The sequence below is a fragment of the Podarcis filfolensis genome (genome assembly GCF_964270895.1).
Source record: "Podarcis filfolensis genome assembly, chromosome: 10".
NCBI lineage: Eukaryota > Metazoa > Chordata > Lepidosauria > Squamata > Lacertidae > Podarcis > Podarcis filfolensis.
The window spans coordinates 55,683,214-55,703,433 of NC_139612.1; the positions used below are offsets into that span (position 1 = coordinate 55,683,214).

At 42.0% G+C, this 20,220-nt stretch overlaps 1 protein-coding gene across 8 annotated transcripts in view; it reads right to left on the reverse strand.

The window, feature by feature from the left end:
* FGD4 (FYVE, RhoGEF and PH domain containing 4) overlaps window positions 1-20,220 on the reverse strand; it is a 106,237-nt gene that overhangs the window by 57,853 nt on the left and 28,164 nt on the right. For 2 of the 8 annotated variants that reach the window (XM_083572323.1, XM_083572321.1), the window contains exon 1: window positions 5,021-5,222. The exons of 3 other annotated variants lie outside the window; for them this stretch is intronic. The gene's annotated coding sequence lies outside the window, so the exon portion shown is untranslated. Of the gene's footprint in view, window positions 1-5,020; window positions 5,227-20,220 lie in introns of those variants that run through there. 3 more of the 8 variants (XM_083572319.1, XM_083572317.1, XM_083572318.1) reach the window with 3 other exon arrangements.

A 20,220-nucleotide genomic window follows, 5' to 3' on the forward strand; every position in this document is an offset into this window, starting at 1 on the left:
ATCAGACTTCCTCACCCACTGTCATTACAGGGAGGATGAGAAATATCACTTTCCTGCTTACTCCTGTTTCCCTGAATGCTGCACAACTTGCTTTGATTGTCTGTGCTTTGATTGTGTGGAAGCAAAGGCTTTTTGAGTGAATATAGCTGAATGGTCTACTGAAACCAGGAAGGGAATGTGGACACATCCAGTTCAGGATTGTTGTGCCTTGATTCGGGGTCCACGTAAACCTGGAGCTGGTCCATGCCGAATTCATTCTTAGTTGCATAGTTACATTTTATTGCCAAAGACAAAAGGAAGAAGAAAGAAATTCAGTTTTTACAATCTGACCATATTTATTTTTTAAAGGAACACAAAGCGAACAGCAGCTTCATCCTGTCATGTGTGATTATGTTGATCAAAAAAGCAAAATCCTGGCTAACAGCAGAATATAACTGAAACAACTAGCTGTGAAGAAATCAGAAGCAACTAATATATCACTTTGCTGGATTAGCTGAATTTTTCCACAAACAGAAATGTGCAGTGCTTATTTCTAAAGTTGGGTGTGAACTGATTTGCCCAGGAACAAAGCAGCTCTAGAAAACTTAAGCTAACAAGGAAAACTCAAGTGTATACAATATCAAGGTACAGTGGTACCTCAGAAATTGAACGGAATCCGTTCCAGAAGTCCGTTCAACTTCCAAAGTGTTCAGAAACCAAGGTGCGGCTTCCAATTGGCTGCAGGAAGCTCCTGCAGCCAATCGGAAGCCATGGAAGCAGCGTCGGATTCCAAAGAAAGTTCGCAAACCAGAACACTCACTGCCGGGTTTGTGGCCTTCGGGTGCCAAAACGTTCAACTCGCAAGGTGTTTGGGATCCAAGGTATGACTGTACACAGAACTGCGGAGCACTAGCTTTCTGCCTTTAGGAACTTTTTCCACATTAGCTTGTGTGCCAAGGAACTTTTTTGCATGTGGCATGGATTTCTTGAATATTGTGGATCATGTTCTAGGTCAAGTGTGTGAATACTGTACTCCCTACCTCAATTGTGCATTACAGAGGAAGCTCTGCAGTAGACAAGCAGTCTTTTACAGAACATTGGAGGCTGCCTTATACAGAGTCAAACCATTGGTCCATCTGCTTGAGAGGCACCTTAAAACTACACCCAGAAATAGGATATTACACCTCCCTGAAAAACTGATTCCTTCACCATTTTGCAGGCAATTTTATTGGGTTTTTTCCTGGTTTAGCCACTGATTGTGCAAAATATCATCTTACCATTTTCACACTTCTAAAAGAAAATAGGATTCATCTAATGGTGGCACTGCAGTAGGTGGAAAGTACATAAACTAGAACAAGTTTTGGGCAGGCAAAACACATTGCCCCAACTTGAATGTAAGCACTTTCTACTAGTGCTAAGTCACCACAATTCCCAGTTTGCGAGGAATTGAAGAAAAGGGGAGAAACATCAGAATTTTACCTTAGCTTGCAAAAGTACAAATCATTTTATATCTCAAGGATTTTTTAGATTGCCCAGAAATGGCAAAAACCATGTCAGCTCATTTCCCCTCCAACATGGAATGCTGTTCTCACTCCCTCACTGCTCAGAAGTTGAAGGCATGGTTTGTAAGCAGGGCCCATGTCTTTCTTCTTTCTTTCTTTTTCTTTCTCTCTTTCTTTCTTTCTTTCTTTCTTTCTTTCTTTCTTCAAGTCATGCCTTTTCAAACTGACTAATAGCTTTAACCTTGAGTCAGAGAGGCTCCATTGAAAACAAAATCCCACAAGCTTTTAGCAATATGTTTTAAATTAAAACCTTGAAAATGTAACAAAAAAATTAAACTCTGCAGGGCAAGAGCCTGAATGCAGTAGATGAATCTAAGTCATGCCCAACAGCATTCCAGAATAATGTGTCAAAGGGAAAAGCAGAAAGCCTTCTCTGTTTCTGGGAAACAATTGGGTCAGTTTTATTTGCCATTCATTTCGACTCTATACATTTAGTCAAACTCAATTACTCGATGTCAGACTTCCTTTCGACCAACTACTCCTTCCATATGTGAGCAAGAACACACATTAAGCATGTTATGTTGTGTGGCCACATTTCTGATATGACAAAAGAAAATAGGACAGTGCTTCTGCTTCTATAGAAAGAAAATCAGGATTCATTTTTGACGTCTTTTGTAACCTTGTAGAACAGCATTAATAAAGACTCTTGTTCCAAATCGCCAGAGGGAAAGATGAATTTCCTAAAGTGAGTTGCCTGAATGGCACATGTAAAGGCTATGACCAGCAACCAGCTGGGCCACCTATCATACAAGTATAAACCTTACTACTTGGAAAATGAGTTCCATTAGAACAAAGTTCATCAAGCTAGAAAAATATAAAACTTAGGACCAACAGCATTTCAGAATGCAGCATACAGACTTTTGAGCTATACAGGTTAAACCTCCAGGATTTTTTTCTTTTTAACAACTGGATTTTTAAAGTGATGGCATAGCATTAATTCCTGCTCATCCTAGGTTCATGTTTCTTGCTGGACGCTCAGCATGAGAATAGCTGGAGCAAGCAGATCATGCACCCAAGTTATCAACTAGGAAAAGCCTACATTAAATGGGCACGGGCATCTCCATAAGGGTTCTGCACCACAATCACTACAATTTGTGTAACAGTGGTACCAAGAAAAGGGACTACCACAAGTGTGCAAATTACAGCTGCCTTGTGTACAACCCTGCAGATGTGGCAGCACAGGTAGAGTTTCATAAAAACAAATGCCAGAATCAAATTAGCTAGATACCAATCACATGTGAAATCAACACGCTATCACAGAACAGAACATCTTCAGGGTTTCAGGCCAGAGAGTCTTTCCCAGGGCCCAGCTCTACCAGGAGATGCCAGGGATTGAACCTGGGGTCTTCTGTGTGCAAAGCAGATACTCTGCCACTGAGCCACAACTCTTCTCCAGCTTACTTCTGAGTAACTGAGGGACTTACTTCTGAGTCAACATGTATTTGTGAGCCATATACCACTACATAAACCCATAGCATCTAACATATTGAATTAATTGGTTATCATAGCCCTATCAACGTGCACAGTTGCTCTGTAGAAAACCACAGGCCAGGTCCCAGGCCTAAGGAGGTTACCGTCAAAAACTCAATAGAGGAGAAACAGCAGAGGTGATAAAGTAACATGAAAGCAGTATGTGATTGTTTCAGTTCAGTGCTTCAGATTAATTATAGGTCAAGTTATATGGGAATATAGGAGCTGGTGGCAAAGGTTTCATGGAAAAAGTGAGCCGGGCTAAGAATCTGAAAGAAGTGGCGCCACACAGGTGTTCTTGGAGGCAGTTCCAAGCATAATATGGACAAGGGAGGATGCTGAGAGTCTTTTGAGAAAGCAATAGACCATTAGACGGCGATGGGTGTATGGATGGGAGAAGCAAAGTTCACAAGTCATATCAGGAAAGCCACAGAGAGTTCTGGAGGTAAGGGCAATGAGCTCCTGCTGCATTTGGGAACAGAAATTTAAGGAAGCGCATCATGAGGTCACAGCAATGAGGGAAGCCCAATTTCAGTAGAAAATGCTGCATATAAAAATGTGAAATATAATGCAATGCACCTTAAAAATCAACGTATCCCATGAGAACTAAACTCAGAACTCCTGCTCATACGTATTCACTGCATTAGAAGATGTGTGTTGCTCCTGAGCTTGGGCTCTGCTGAACCTCTCTGGGGAGGGATTTCTGTGGCTGTTACTCAGAGAGCTTTATGAAAAAGGCCACCCTTGACTACCTACAGATTGAAAGGGGGGCCTATCAAGGGGGCAGTCTCTAAACTAAGTCAGACTCACATCACTTTCATACAAGACTAGGATTTGCTGCCACTGTGAAATGCAGATACTCTTTTTTAGCAAATGGAACAAAAATCTAACGATGAAACATCTGATACCTCCCCCATTTCTGCTTCCCAGCCTGGTGATTCATGAACCATTTTCCTGTTCCTCCCAGACACTGACCTACTAACATGTGAAGCACACGAACAGACAGATGTATTGGTTGAATTAAAAGACAGGCAGAGCTTAATTAAAAGGTGGCTAAGCTATTCCATCCTCACATATAAAATGAATATTGTAGTCCATGACTGTAGCATATGAGCTCCAAAGTGGTGGAGGGGCGCAGGTACCCTAACACAAGCAATGCTGCCCTCAGTATTTTTTTGGTACAATAATGCTTGTACCCTTGTTCAATCAAAGAATATATCTTATTTGTGCACAAAAACAATAACCATGCATTTGACATAAACCACACACCCAAAAATAATTATAATAAAAACCATCACCAACCATACCATTTTTCTTAAAAAAAGCATTAGGAAATGAATGACACTTTCCCGTGTTGCCCCAGCTTTTGCTTTTACTAAAACACAGTGCATTGTTTCCTACATGCACACACCCCCTGAAAACTTGTTCAAAAAAAGTCTCTAGACAATAATGTCTAATGGGGCGAGTCCATGATGTTTGAAGAGAAATGAGCCTCCCTCCTGTCCAGTCATTGCTATTTCCTGCATCATCTGCACAAATACCTAACACCAAAACCACATTATCTATTCTGTTCCGTAACAGTACCACAGAAATTAGCAGACACCTAAAAGACATAAATCTTTAAATAGCAATCATGTTGATATCATTATTCAATGAAACGCAGCATGCCTATCTACCATGTCCCTCAGAATGCTATTGCAGAAACGCAATGTAATGTACATTAGGAAACAGTATCTAAAAGCAAATTCAAGTGAAGTCTGTTGAGACTTTCTCCTTTAAAAAAAATAAAGCCATAAAATAAAGCCACTGAAAAATAAGACAATAGAGCCTTGCCCCCTCCCCCATTTTCTTGCTCCGCCATACAGAAACAAACACACACATACACACACCCTCTTGCTGATCAGCATCTATAGAAAGAATGGCTGACAATAAGAGCTCATTGATAAATATCAATATCATAAGCCACATTGGCATCAATGAAACAATAGCACCGTGCATTTAGTGCTTACCTTTTATGAACTGAATTCGCTTCTCTTGGTGAGAAATCGCTTATGCTTTCGATTTTTTTTTAAACATCTCTTCTTGCGTCGTTCTCTGGCACACTAATCCAAGCCTTCCATTAACACACTCCATTGCAGATAATTGCAGGCAGCACACACTACCCTGCTTTCCCCAGTTCCCAACACAGCAAGGATAATCACATTCCAGTGGGGAGCGAACAGATGGTGGATTCCATGGTAACCAACCCTCCTAAGGCTATTGGTAGAACTGTGTGACTACAGCTTATTTGGTAACAATCACTCTTTGTGCTTCAGCTTTGCAAATCCCCAACGATGGGACCATACAGCGTTTAGCACATATTGGGCAAGGCTAGCAGGTGCTTTGCCATGTCAAACAACACTGCAGCATAAACAAAACCGGGTTTAACCTTGATGATATGTTCACCCCGGGCAGGCTTCGTGTTCCAACAGAGCAATCATTTCATTTATTTTAAATTGCTTGCCTACCCCACCGCAAGGGCTTGAGGCAGTTAACAACAAAGGGCAAGCATATACAGAAGTCCAATTAAAATCAGATTAGAATAAAAATAATGCAAAGTACATACCAAAGCCTATCTAAAAGTGAGCTTCCAACTGCTTACATGTATTTACTATCTTACTCCAGGATTTATTATTTAGGTTAGAGGTTTCCAGATGGTGTGGTAGTGCGCTCATTCAACCTTACTTTTCAATTAATTAATGTTATTGCAATGCATGCAATTTATACTTCATAAGCAAAAGCAAAAAAGGCTATGATTGATCACCACAGGAAAACAAAAAAACCAGGTTCCTAATGTAGCGTTAAAATATCTATTAGTGTCCTGTAGCAACAAATATAGGAATAAACAAAACACCGACTTCTCAAGTGTGTTAATGAAAAGATGTACAACAAAGATTGCTTCCATATTGATTTGCTAGAAAAAGTGGTTTATACTACTTGGCAGCCTTTGTTGCATGCTGTTGTTTTCTGTATTTTCAAGTGGCCTTACCAAGGAATGCTGCAATATTCTAATATATGAATTTATTAAGCAATTATATTGCAAGTCCTTGAATTTGGCCTTAGAGCTTCTGCTGGATTCATCTGCCTCAGTATCCACCAAGCCTAGAGCTGACTGAGCAGCCAAAAGTTCTCTCTGTTGCTTATATTTAGACTTTGGGCAAGAGGGAATGTTCTGAAAAGCCGCTGTGGATCACTGCTATGCCTGCAGCAACTCATCTCACCTAACGTTCTCTTATACCACAAGTATGTCTTATAGTAATGCAGCATAATAGCTCACTGAAGCATGCTTAGCAAAATCCCCAATGTCATTACCTTGAGGGATAGATGATGGGAAAACATTATTTTTACAATCTTGCCTGAAGAGGAAAAAATGAAGCTTTCTGATGGTAACACATCCAGAGATGCTAATAATGGTTGCTGCCACATATCAAAAAGAGCAGGTTGACCATACATTTCTTTTTGACTGCATAAATATAGCCTCTTGCTCCTTCTGTTTCATACACACAATACTGCTGTGGCTGGCAAATACATCAACTGATGAGAAGGGCCGTCTTAAGCACTTCTGGCGCCATGGTGCAAAGATCCCTCCGGCGCCCTCTTCTTTTCCCAGAATTTAGAACTCAGGGTCCAACTTGCGGACCACTTCGTAGCCTCGGGAGCCGCCACTGATGTGGTGGCCGCGGTGCGGCTGGCCAGACCGCCAGAACCCCGCGCTCGCTTGCGAGGTTCCAGGGCACCTACCCTTTCTCCACTGCCTGACAACGACAGCCTGCTGCCGGCGCTCTCGCTGCTGCCCAGCGGCCCGAGGAGCAGGAGGCAGTTGCCACATCGCCACCTGTGCCCCGTGGTGGTGGTGGGGCGGCGGGCACCAGTGACGCAGAGGAGACCCTGTTATGTACTGAAGTTCTCACCCTGGGCCAGCAGGGGAATGCTGTAGATAGTTATGCAAATAAGGGATCGAAAGTGACGTTCAGTGATTGGATAGTTTTAGAAAATTGTTACAGTTACGTTGTACTGGAGCTCTATATAAGCAGGCTGACTGAACCCTTCAGTTCAGTTCTGTTCTGGCCTGTGAATAAACAAGAGCTGTTTGAAGAATCGCTGTGTCGTCTGATATGTTCACCCACAACTTAACAGACCCCTCGGGAGCTGCTCCCTCAGATGACAGTAGCTAGGCGGGCGGCGGCTGAGGGGATTCCCGCGGCCGAGGGAGAGGAGGCAGCGGCCCATCCTTGGCCAATGCCTCAGTGTCGAGGAGTGGCTCCTCGTCCGCCGCCGCCCGCCGCCACAGAGCACTTGTGGGAGCAGCACAAGCAGCACCAGCACCAATGCACACGCCTGCAGAGGGGGACGACCCGAGGCGGGTACGAAGGAAAGATGGTTGGCGGGGCGCAGCTGGGGAGGCTGCCGGCAAAGCCGTGCAGCTCCCCCACTCGCTGGGGCGCCCCTGAGAGGTCGGCACCCTGGCACAACAAGCCACTAAGCCCTATGGGAAAGACACCTCTGCTGATGGGCAATCAAGAACAGGTCTACACAACCTAGAATGGGTGCACAGGCCAGCTGGCTGCAGCACCTTCCCTAGCGGAAGCTATCTGGGCAAATTCCCACTACCCCTTATTTCCAGCAATGGTTGCCATGAGTTGCAACATGGATCCTTCCACATGGGCTAGCCCTTGTCATATCTCCTATACAGCAAAGCACAGCATAAGAAAGGGAGCTCAGACAGTACCCACACTCATGAAAAGGGGGGATAGCAGAAAGCCCGCATTGCTTTGCTTTCCCCCGATTGTTTTCAAATTCCTCCTAAAAGTGAATAATGATGGACACAGCCACACCTCACTAGGAGGGCATTCCATAACCAGGGAACCACCACTGAAAAGGCCCTATCATGGGTCAGTGCCAACCAAGCAAACCCTGGTGGTGGCACCACTTACAAGGCCTCAGCTGCTGATCATAGCTTCTGAGATGGTTCATACTAGGGAAGGCACTCTTTAAGGTAGTTGGTGCATGGTCCATTGTGTCAAAAACTGATGAGAGGTCAAGGAGAACCAACAGGGTTCCATCCTCCCTGTCTCTCTCCCAATAGAGGTCATCAATCAGGGAAACCAAGGCTGTTTCAATGTTAAAACCAGATCTGAAACCCGACTGGAATGGATCTAGAATGCTTTCTCCAGGCAAACCTGCAGCTGGCTGGCCACTGCCCTCTCAACCACTTTGCCCAGGAAAGAAATATTAGAGACTCAGCCTGGGAGAGGGCATTCACTGTGGCAGCCCCTAAGTTGTGGAACTTCCTCCCCACAGAGATGTACCAGGTGCCTTCATTATACAGCTTTTGATGAAAGTTGAATATACCTCTTGACTCAGGCTTTCAACAACTGAAATGCACATTTTTAGGACCCACCTTGCTTCTGTTATTGTAAGTTGTTTTTAACTAACAAACAAAAATGGAACGAATTCTATTGGTTTTTAGTGGCGCTCTTAAAATACTGAAAAGGATCTTACTCCTTTAATTCTCCCCAGATGAAATGAAAAGCTACAAACCCTTTCTAGACCTAAGCTACTTAATACCAACTAGTGAACTGCACAGAGTACTTCAGCAACACTGAATTAATTGGCCACTAAGAGCCTTCTGTTATTAATAAGCCCCATTAAGACACCAAGCTTGTCAGACTGATCAGAAAACACCGCTCTCAAGCACTGCTCCTTTCCTGCTGAAGAATATATTTGCCATAGGAAGCAAGAGATCTCTGTTCCAGGAAGTTAATAGGACTCACGTATATTTATCTTGAACAAGCACTATGCTTATTACTGTTCTAGATGCAAGTTATACAAATCCTCAAACAAACAGCATTGATAGGCCCCTACTAGGAATGGATAGCAAAGGAAATATTTATAGACTTTTGCATGAAATACATCTCAATCTGACACCTGTGCACTGAAGCCAAACTACTTTTGACAGCTACAGCTACCCTTTTGACAGCTACAGCTACCCACAGTTGTCTTCAACTTTAATTAGAGGTATCCTTTTAAAAACAAGGTTTTAATATCTGCGGAATTAATTTCCATGCACATTAACCACCTGCTGAGAAGAAAATGTTCATTCTTCATAGCATAGGTGGTGTGGATGTAGAGTCACACACCAACAAGGAAGGGACCTAATATTCTTGAAGAATTAACAACATGGAGATTTTAGAGAATACAGTTTTGCTCCTTGAGGCCTCCGCTAATAGGAAACCTCTGAGGTCTGTCTCGACATGCATGGGCTGATGACAGAAAGCAGTAAGAGCAGAAGCAGAATACTAGGGGGCAGTATGAAGGAAGATGTCAGATAAAAGCGAGTCTTAAATCAAAGACAATATTGGATCTCCCAGATCAAGGACAAACCTTTAAAGAATCTTACAAGCTATACCATGGGGTCACCAACCTTTTTGGACCAGCAGAGACAAGTGCTGTGGGTGCCAGCCATAAAACAGCTGCCAGCTGCCATATGGGGCACCATCATGCAATACTGATTACACACACACACACACACGATGGCCACACCACCATACCCTCCAACACAACATGGCCGAAATATGAGACACCATCTTCCAGGTCTCCACCCGTGTGTGAGTCGCATGACCTGCACGAGATCATGGACCCGAAAAAGCGCGTTTTGACATGCTGCATGAGATCACAGACCTGAAGAAAACACTTTTTGAGGGGTTAGATCTTGGCCCCAAATCACGTAAGAGCAAGGTGCCCAAAATGGCTGCCATTGTCTCACAGGAAAGAACAGGATGTCCCAGTTTTTCTGGGGCAGTTGGGTATGCACCACACTCAATCTTTTACACACTCACATTGCTTTCTCACCTGTTCTCACACTCTCCCACCTTCTCACAGATTGCACATACAAAACAGACCACACATACAGAGTTCCCCACCTGTTTCCCCTCCACACACCATACATTTCTTCCTCTCCTACCTGTGCATCTCTCCACTCCCTCCCTCCCTTTCACTGGGCTGGTGATCCACCTCTGATACAGGAGTAACTCCTGATTGTCCTTGTCCTGTAGCTCTATACAGAGTGAACAAATATTAAAAGATACAAAGCAGAGCCCCTAAGAAACATTTGTCATGCTTTTGGTAAGGCTCAACAAAGGTAGAGTCTTAGCAAGCAAGTAGGTTACCTGGAGGGCTCATACTGCTCAGTAATAACAATAATAAGCTAGATTTCTATAGCACCCTTCATCCAAGAATCACAAGGTAGTTTACAATACAAAAACACAAAAATATATAGTGGTACCTCAGGTTACATACACTTCAGGTTACATACGCTTCAGGTTACACACTACGCTAACCAAGAAATAGTGCTTCAGGTTAAGAACTTTGCTTCAGGGTGAGAACAGAAATTGTGCTCCGGCGGCGCGGCGGCAGCAGAAGGCCCCATTAGCTAAAGTGGTGCTTCAGGTTAAGAACAGTTTCAGGTTAAGAACGGACCTCCGGAACGAATTAAGTACTTATCCCGAGGTACCACTGTATAGCATAGTAACAAATAAAATAATCCACCCATCCCACTCACAGTTTAAAAGACTATAGATTGTTTAATTAGCCAAAGGCATGGGAGAAGAGAAATCTTTTCGTCTGGTGCCTAAAGATATAATGTGATGGGTGTTGCTGAGTTTCAAGTCTGGGGCTTCTTCTGCTGAGATTTTGATGGCCTGTTCTTTCTTCTTCTTTTTTGGGACGACTTTACTATGTTCAGATGCTGCTACCAAGTTTCCCGACATCGCAGTTTGGTGAATTTACAGCATTTCTTGACTTCTTAACTATATGGAACAACTGTTCTCCAGTTCATGTGCTCCATCTCTCCACCCTTAAGACTCTCACTAGCTGTTCTGATTGCCTCTTGGAGGTTTCATATCATCTTCCACCTCCATCCTATGATATTCCACACTATCAGGCTATTAAGATACTGGAGATACTTCACCCCCTTTCTATAAGGGAGCTCTAAATTCTAAGGCCTATACCAAGTACATTGCTATTAAATATTTATGGAATGGTAGTATCCAGAGGTCAGCAATTATGAACCTATTGTGCTGAGTGTGCACGGAACATGATAAGCTCTGTTGCAAAGTTATTACAATATGAGAGAAGGAAGCTGCTGAACATATCTGAGTGTCTGATATCCAATTGCAGTGCTTGCAGCATGCCTAACAATTATCCATAATAAGTGACATTTCAGAGTACACGATATTTTGTCAGCAATTCAGGCTGCATCACTCCTACTCTCTCTTCTGTAGCTGGAATTTAATGGAATTAAACCTTGCCATCCTCTGTGAAGAATCAGAATTCCTCTCCTAGGTTACTGCATATCTTTCTCCAAATACTACTGAGAAATTAGGCCTCGCATATTAATTTTCTGAGAAGCTGGCATGAGGCTCCATTTTATAAGCAGTTTAAGCTCAAATCTAGTGGCCTGAGGCAGGTCCTAGGTCAAGGCAGCAGCTCAGCTCACTAACATGCCAGGTCTTGGCATTTGATCATGAAATCACAGCATCTAATCCATCTGTGACCACAGCTGTGTGCCTTAGCGTCAGTCCAGGAGAATCAAGCAGAAGAGCGAAGGAAAACAGCACTATCCTCAATATCTGGTACCTAAATAATGAGTCAGTCTGCATGGTTAACAGGTTTTCCTCTAATTAACAGTAATGTTAGTCAACAATTAAAATGACTTTTGCTTCTGAGTTTCAAGCCAGAAACTTTGGTATATGTTGAAGTCTCTTCCTCCTACCTCAACTGTCATCAATTCTCTTATGAAAAGAGGAACAAAAAAAGTTCCTATATTAAAAAAAACAAAAGCCCACAGCTTAACAAAACTAAAAGTGCACCAAGACACATAACAGACCTCAACAAGATATTTCTTTTCAAAACTGACAGCATTTTTTAGATTTTGACCAATTAGCTTTCTGCAGAAATTTCTTACTACTATGCCAGAACTTGGGATCTGGTCATTAATTTCCCATATCTAGCTCATCTATGGCCTGTGCTATCATGCACAGGATAGGAGAAAGGGGGAAAGAAAAGGAGATAAAGAGGAAAGGAAAGCAGATAAAAGAGAAGCATTCCATCAACAAATAAGTCTTCGCCAGCTAATCATAACGAAGGAGGAACAAGATAACAAACTAGATATTTGTAGACTAGGAAGCCAAATGAAAGAATAACATAGCTTGAAACTTTAAAACACTGAACTACTCAGTCATTTGAAATGGGTCAAGGTTATCAGTGACATTGTCAGGGGAGTGCTTTGCACATGGAGAAAAGCTCATCTCGGGAACAAGAACCCTTTTGACCCGTGACTGATAGGACAATACCTTTGGTTATCCCTGTATAGCCTCTTGTGGGCATTTTTGCCTCACCAAAGCCAGCCATCTCAAATACATCCTGATCCAACATGAGTACCACCACCAGAAATCTCTTTGCAATCGAGAAATGAAAAGGATTGGATTCTAGCTGCAACTGCATGAGCCACTATATACACCACAGTTGGTTGATCTGCAGGACTGAGCTTCCTTATTCATAGTATAAGAGAATGTTTTGTGAGTAATAGCAAAACATAAAGCACTGGTTTTTTCTTTTGTTTTTTTAATCATCTCCAGACTGCACATGACCAGTCTTTTGTCTCTCAGCAAGCATTTTCTTCTCCCAAACTAATCTGTGGACTTGGGAGGAAGAGTCAACATGAATGGTTGGGAACATCGGAGAAAACTGGCTACTTAAAACTGCTGGGAAATCTGTGCTATACTGGGGTCTCCAAAGGACTTCTGAAGGGAAGGGTCACATGAAAAAACAGACTGAATAGTTTGGATGAGCTGTAATAATAAACTCACATATACAAAGACAAAAGAAGTTCACCAAGGCGAAGTATCAAAATTATTGTAATACAGTGGTACCTCAGGTTAAGTACTTAATTCGTTCCAGAGGTCCGTTCTTAACCTGAAACTGTTCTTAACCTGAAGCACCACTTTAGCTAATGGGGCCTCCCGCTGCTGCCGCGCCGCCGGAGCACGATTTCTGTTCTCATCCTGAAGCAAAGTTCTTAACCTGAGGTGATATTTCTGGGTTAGCGGAGTCTGTAACCTGAAGCATATGTAACCTGAAGCATATGTAACCCGAGATACCACTGTAGAAAACTCCAAGCACTAAAGCATTTAGACCCCAGACACTTTTCATCAGGGAGTATAAAGCACATTAGTAGACCCCTCAGTAGTTAGGCTTCAAAACTTCAGTTTAGAAGTAACTAAGCAAAGAACACATATTAAACACCTACTCCAACAAGACTAGGAAGATCAGACAAATATCTGAAGCAGTAATTGGCAAGTAGATTTACTTACAGATCCCCATGAACATATACATCAAGCAAGGTGTCAACTACACTTCTTAGTTGTAAACGTTTCCTTCAAGGAGCTTAATGTACTGGGAAGCTCAGAATATTTCAAAAAAGGAAGTACTGAATTTCATCACAGTTCCCCCCTGTGATGTGTGCCAGGAAACACGCAATAATGATTTAAAATAGAGCAACAGCCGTTTGCAGAGAAAAATGCTAAAAATCAATTTTCAAAGAGTTTTTCAAAGTTTTAAAACAAACTGTTAATGTATTAGGCACAAATCTAAGCACTTCTGGGTCCTATTGACTTCACTAGGTTTAAGCACATGCTTCACTCTTCCAGGGAAATCAAAAAACAGTGTTAGGTTAAACTCTTGGCTGCTTTATCCCCGCTCCCCCTGCCCTATTGCACAGGTGAAATTTGTGTTTACTTACTGCATCCCATTTTACTTAAGGCTGTTCTGCTACTTCAGCTGGAGGAATAAACATTCTTTTGATCAGAAAACAGAAGTGCTACGCAGCAACATCAAAGAGAGAATACATCGCACACACAAAGAGAGATGTTTCAAATTGTGGGTTAATTATGATTCTTCTTCTTTTATTATGTTCTACTGGGGCGGGGAAGATGTTCTCTTGCAGCTGCTGCTTACAGCCACATAAAGGTGTAAGATCCTACCAAAAAATGTTGGAATTATTTATTACCTTGATATCCCACCTTTGATCCAAAGAGCTTGAGAATGAAACCAGTTTCTAAATACATGGTTCTTCTACATACAGGCATGGACAAACCTGGCCTTCCAGATGTTTTGGGACTACAATTCCCATCATCCCTGACCACTGGTCCTGTTAGCTAAGGATTATGGGAGTTGTAGTCCCAAAAACATCTGGAGGGCCAAGTTTGGCCATGCCTGAATACACAAAGACTTTGTCATCATAAGAATCCTGCTAGGCTTCAAGTTAGTGACTGGCCCAAGGTCACAGCTTCATGGCTGTGTGGAGATTTGAATCTGTGTTACCCTTCAATCCTTGTCTAACACTAACCACTGCATCACAATGATTTAACGAAAATTAGGTATCATTTCTCAAGATGGTGCTCCATATTACAGGCAACAAGGGGATGCTCCAGAAAAGGGCACCCCAATTATTTTCACCCTCATGTATAAAACCACTTATCCCATACTACGGGTTTCCTTCCCTCCCCACCAGCAGCAGACAGTTATGGGGACTGTGGGTGGGGAAAAGCACAATGAAGGGTAAGCTTTCCTATCTGCGGAGGGACAACTTAGGTTGCATCAGTGGCGTAGCGTGGGTTGTCAGCACCCGGGGCAAGGCAAGTAATTTGCGCCCCCTAACCCGTGGATTTGCGCCCCCTAACCCTAACCCCCAAATGTTGCGCCCGGTGCAGCCGGCCCCCCCTGCACCCCCCACACTACGCCACTGGGTTGCATACACACAACATTTTACACTAGAATCAATGGAGGGTGGGTACTTGTTTTCTGTATATATAGTAGTCTACACACGCTCACACACTATTGCCCTTGAAAAGTGCTTATTTATAAACTGGTTTCATTCCAAAAATAAAAGATCATTGCATTGACTTTTTGATTGATTGATTGAGCATTATCCTGCTAGACACAGATGGAAACTGATGTAGACATTCCCAGCAATTGGGTGGGGAGGTACCAAGATTGCAGTCAGCACTTCCTCCTCCTTTCACTTGGGGCACAAGCAGGGAAGAAAGGCCTGAATAACCTAATCAAGGGGAGGGTTTTCAGATGTATATCAGTTAACCACACTCAGCCTTGTGGATGGCAGGATCTAGAATCAAACTTGACTGAAAGCAGCATGTTGAAGATGAGCATGAATTATTCTGGACTGAGAAAAACTACAATCCTACAGAAGGGTGTGTACACAGACTTGATGTTGGGATGCAATTTTTAGTGGCATCCCTGCATTGTTAGTAACATGAGGTCCCGGCATAACTTTTCAAAGAACTGTACACTGTCTTACAACAATTACCTGAAGACCAACATTGTTGCTGATTGGTTACAGCACTACTTGTACTCACATAAAATATGCTTACAGAATTAGGACAGTCCTGCAAAGTTGTTTATTTTATTTACTTTATTCAACAAAACTTACACACTGCTTGATTGTAAGAAAATCTTCAGCAGCAGTTTACAAAAATAGAAAACAACACATTAAAATTATCAATAAAAAAAGAGAAACAGGTTTTTAAGAACAACGAAAGGATTATTAAAAAGGAAATAAAACACAAGCAACCTTTACATGTCTGGGTAGGTTTGCCTACACAAATGCTTTTTAAGCAATATTGACTTTTACTAAGATTTCAGCCACGTGCCCTTTCCAATTTCTGACGTTTTCAGTTGCATCACTATCTCCTTCCTATGAGCAATGTGATTGCTGACATTTGAATTCTGCACTGTCTTCAAATAGCTTTTCCCAGATCATCTCCCACTTAGGTATTCGCCAGACAACTCTGGGCAACCCAGAATTCCAAGACTTGCTTTCTGTTTTTCCCATAAATTGTTATCCCTAATGTTCAAGGAGTAGCTTTTTTTATATCCCTCCTTACCTAGCTATGATAGAGAATAGTTCCCAAGGTATGATCTTCCAGTAAGACAGGGCTTGTACCACTTGGTATCCATCGAGTCAAGTACTATGACTTGCCGGGTTTTTGACAGCCTTATGGCTTTTGCTAACATAGGCGGGAGAAAGCATATATTTTTAACTAAAGCACCCTAAGCCATGTAAACTGATTTAGAAGTACTTTGGAATTTAAAAGTCAGAACTTGACATTATCTTGCGCCTGCCACATGGGCTGAAATGCAGACAAGCTAATCAAACATTCCGCACGTTGACATTACTGAGAACAAAGGTTTCTCGACTGCTGAATGCATGGCATTTGCTAACATTAAAACTGTTTCATATACTTCCTATAACCAGGGAGCGTTATCTTATCATAAAATAATTACTTCTACTCCCACTCTCTGAAGCAGAAGCCTCATTAGACTATCAAAATACTAGCTTTCCCAATTAAAGCTACTTTTATGGTTGGTACTCTTAACACAGTTCCTCTATTGATTCCCTCCTCATTATTAAAATGAAAAAGAAATCCAAGGTCTTGTGCTGCTTTCCCCCCTATTACATTTTTTTTCTAAGCAAAAACACCCCAGCTATTTAGTTTTTCTTCAATGCTTTGATCAGTTTAAAAGTCTTCCAGATCAATAATGTCTCATTTGAATTCATTAGGAACTCCCAACTGAATACCATACTATACTCCTTATAATATACTTCTTGAGACTCATTAACCAAAAAACAATGGCTCAGATGTACTGTAACACCTCTGGCAGTGAAAAATTATTTTTATTTATGTGATTTATTATCCCATCTTTCCTCCAAGGAGCACAATAATGATGTGAAGAATTCATTTACCTTCTCTGAAATTTCTTCACTATCATTTTGACATTGTCATCTATGGTTAAGATCCTTCTGCCTCTTAGCTGATATGCTTCTAGAAATATTTGTAGTTTGTAAATATTTTTTTTTTTTTACCAAATTACTCTTCAATTTCCTTCACTGCTTTATACTGTTATTTTGGAATAGAATTTATTGCTCTTTCAGAAGCGATCTTCTGGCATTTAAAAATCCATGACTTTGCTATTCAGCCGTGCTGGCATCCTTTTGCACCTAGTGCTTCTTCTAACCTGTGGAATAGGTTTCGTTTTAATACAGGAAGGTATCAAATGCAGGATAATGGGGAAAGTCCCCCAGAAGCTTTTTGCATCCATGTTTTAGAGATCGAAGACTCACATTCCACCATATAAATTTAGAACTTAAATGAGATTTTAGCATGTGTGAATTTGCAAAGATTAAGAAATAGTGATTATTGGAGACCAGACAAAAATGACAGCTCATAAAGGCGATATGTTGTATCCATGGCAACTGAAAGAACTTCCTTTGTATTTGAACTGTTGTTCCACTTAAAATTTAGCATAAAATAATTACAATCCACTTCAGCAATGCATTCTTTGCAATTCAGTGACAAGAGGACAAAATACAACATGTGCTTAAACTTGCAACTCTGCAGTGAAATCAGTCTGTTCTTCCCACGACACGTTTCTTTCTTGTACTGTATTACACTAAACCACCCTCATATGGGAATCCAAGAATGATTTCAGGAACGCTTGCCTCGCAAAGAGATTCTGGAGGAAGTCTGCAGAACTTGTGATCCAGCAAGCCACACACAGCCCAAGAGACACATATCATACGTTGCCAATAGATATTTGACACTCTTGCAGAGCTGGGCAGATAGCAAAAGCAGGAAGCTTCACAGCCCTTGATGAGTTGCCGTACATTGATTTACAGTGGTACCTCAGGTTAAGTACTTAATTCGTTCCGGAGGTCCGTTCTTAACCTGAAACTGTTCTTAACCTGAAGCACCACTTTAGCTAATGGGGCCTCCTGCTGCCGCCGCGCCGCCAGAGCGCAATTTCTGTTCTCATCCTGAAGCAAAGTTCTGAACCCGAGGTACTATTTCTGGGTTAGCGGAGTCTGTAACCTGAAGCATATGTAACCTGAAGCGTACGTAACCCGAGGTACCACTGTATTGTCTTTCTGTGCCACTTTCCATGAATGCCAAAGCTGCTTACAAACAACAAATAACATAAGAGCATCACGAGTACAGCACAAATCATATAATGTAATTAACAAAACATCAGTAAAAGAATTACAATCTACCCAGACCTTAAGATCATCCTCTGAGATCCTTCTTCATGTGTCTCTAACACAAGAGGTCCAGAGGATGACAACACGAGAACAGGCCTTTTCTGCAGTGGCTCCTCATTTGTGGAATGCTCTCCACAGGGAGATTCAGCTGGCATCTTCATTCCACACCTTCAGGCACCAAGTGAAAACATCCCTCTTCAACCAGGCCTTTGGCTGATTAAAATCAGCAGAGCGGAGGAGGGGTTATTGGTTTGTGGTTTTTCCTCACCTCTTGTTTTAATCATGAATTTTGTGTTTTTATATTGTACTTTTACGTTGTGAACTGCCCTGAGGCCAACGGATGAAGGGTGGCATACAAAATAAATAAATAAATAAATAAATGCAACTAAAATTAAGTTCATACATGCATACTTCTCCCCAATGACTAATGATCTTTTACTCTCGTCAGTTCACTTAAATACACATACACATCCATCACAGAGGAGGACCCTGATCTAATAGAAATACCCCCAGATATGTTTCTGCAGGGGAGCTTTCTCGCCACCCATGCAAATAACTGGTGTGGGGCCCTGATCCAGATGGGGGCTGTAGAAAAGCCAAAGGGCTACAATTCTCTCTCTCACCCACACCCCCAAGGTCCCATTCCAGTTTGGGGAGATCACACTGGAAATTGTTTTAGAAAGATGCACACTGAATACAACGCAGAAGATGCATTTATTTATTTCTCTCTCTCTCTCTCTCTCTCTCTCTCTCTCTCTCTCTCTCACACACACACACACACAGAGAGAGAGAGAGAGAGAGAGAGAGAGACAGAGAGACAGAGAGAGACAGAGAGGACTGAATACCTCTTCTGAGATGGCTTATGAGGTGGGCCAAGGTTCATTTTCCCAGGTGGCTTGTTCCCAAGGGCTCCTGGATAGAATTGAATCCCTCTACCAACACTTTATGCGTGGGGTGGATACATGAGTGACAAAGTGTACCTGCTCCCATCTTGTTTAGTTTTGACTTTAGCTAGAACACTAGAAGGATCAACATTAGAGCCAATCTTTAGTGTGCTTGAGAGATGCTACCTTACCAGAATAATCCAGTATGCATAATTCTTTTCCACCAAAATGCATTGAAATGTTTACTGTATATAAATTCAATAAATAAAAATGTTGTTAAAGTTCATTACATTTTTCAATACCATTTTTGAGAGTACACCCCTCCCCCCCATCCTTGTCTTTTAAATGCAACATCAGTGTTGCAAAATCCAGAACTCACTTCTAATAGGGATAGTTTGCTCATCTTCTTCTTCAACTGCCTGCGCTCTCTTCCCCTTACATGCTCTGCTCCCCCTTCCTCTTTTCACACACCACCTACCCTCTGCTTCTACAGCTCATCGTGAGTAAGGGCCAAATTACATAATTGGAACTGCTAACTATTTTCCTTAAAAGAAGAACAAGAACAGGTGCTTAAAGCTGCAGTTAGCCAAAGGTGGGGAGATGTGCGGAGAAAGCTTGATTTATGAATGACAGTAAGCTTGCCTGATTGAAGCAAGGGAACCCAATGATAAAGTGCTTTTTAAATGCATGTGTGATTTTGGTCCAAGTTAGTGGCTCAGAGATTGCAAAATGAGTCAAGAATCCATTCCATGGCCAAAGTGAAGCAGACTACATTTCTGTCAATGGTTTCCTTCCTACTGTTAAGTTTGTATAACACAGAGGCTGCATTGGACAGAGCACATCCCTCGTACAGAACCTGGAGAGATTCAGTGTGGAAAGATTCACTTCTAGAAACAGGGTTCTGAAAGTGCAAGGAAGAGGAAGTGCCCATTATGGTTTTGGGTTTTTTTTAATAAAAAAAAAAAGGATTTGCTACTGAAGCTGTGTGTGCTGGGTTCTCCCATTCCTTTCTAATCTTAAAAGAGTCAATAGCATTTCAAATTCAATGTGAATGTAAAAGTCGTGCAACCCTAGTCCAGCAGTACATGAGACTCACCCACTAGCTGTTTTCATTCTCAACAGGTGACTGGAGTAAACGTCTTTACCTTTTACCTGGAGTAAAAGTCTCTAT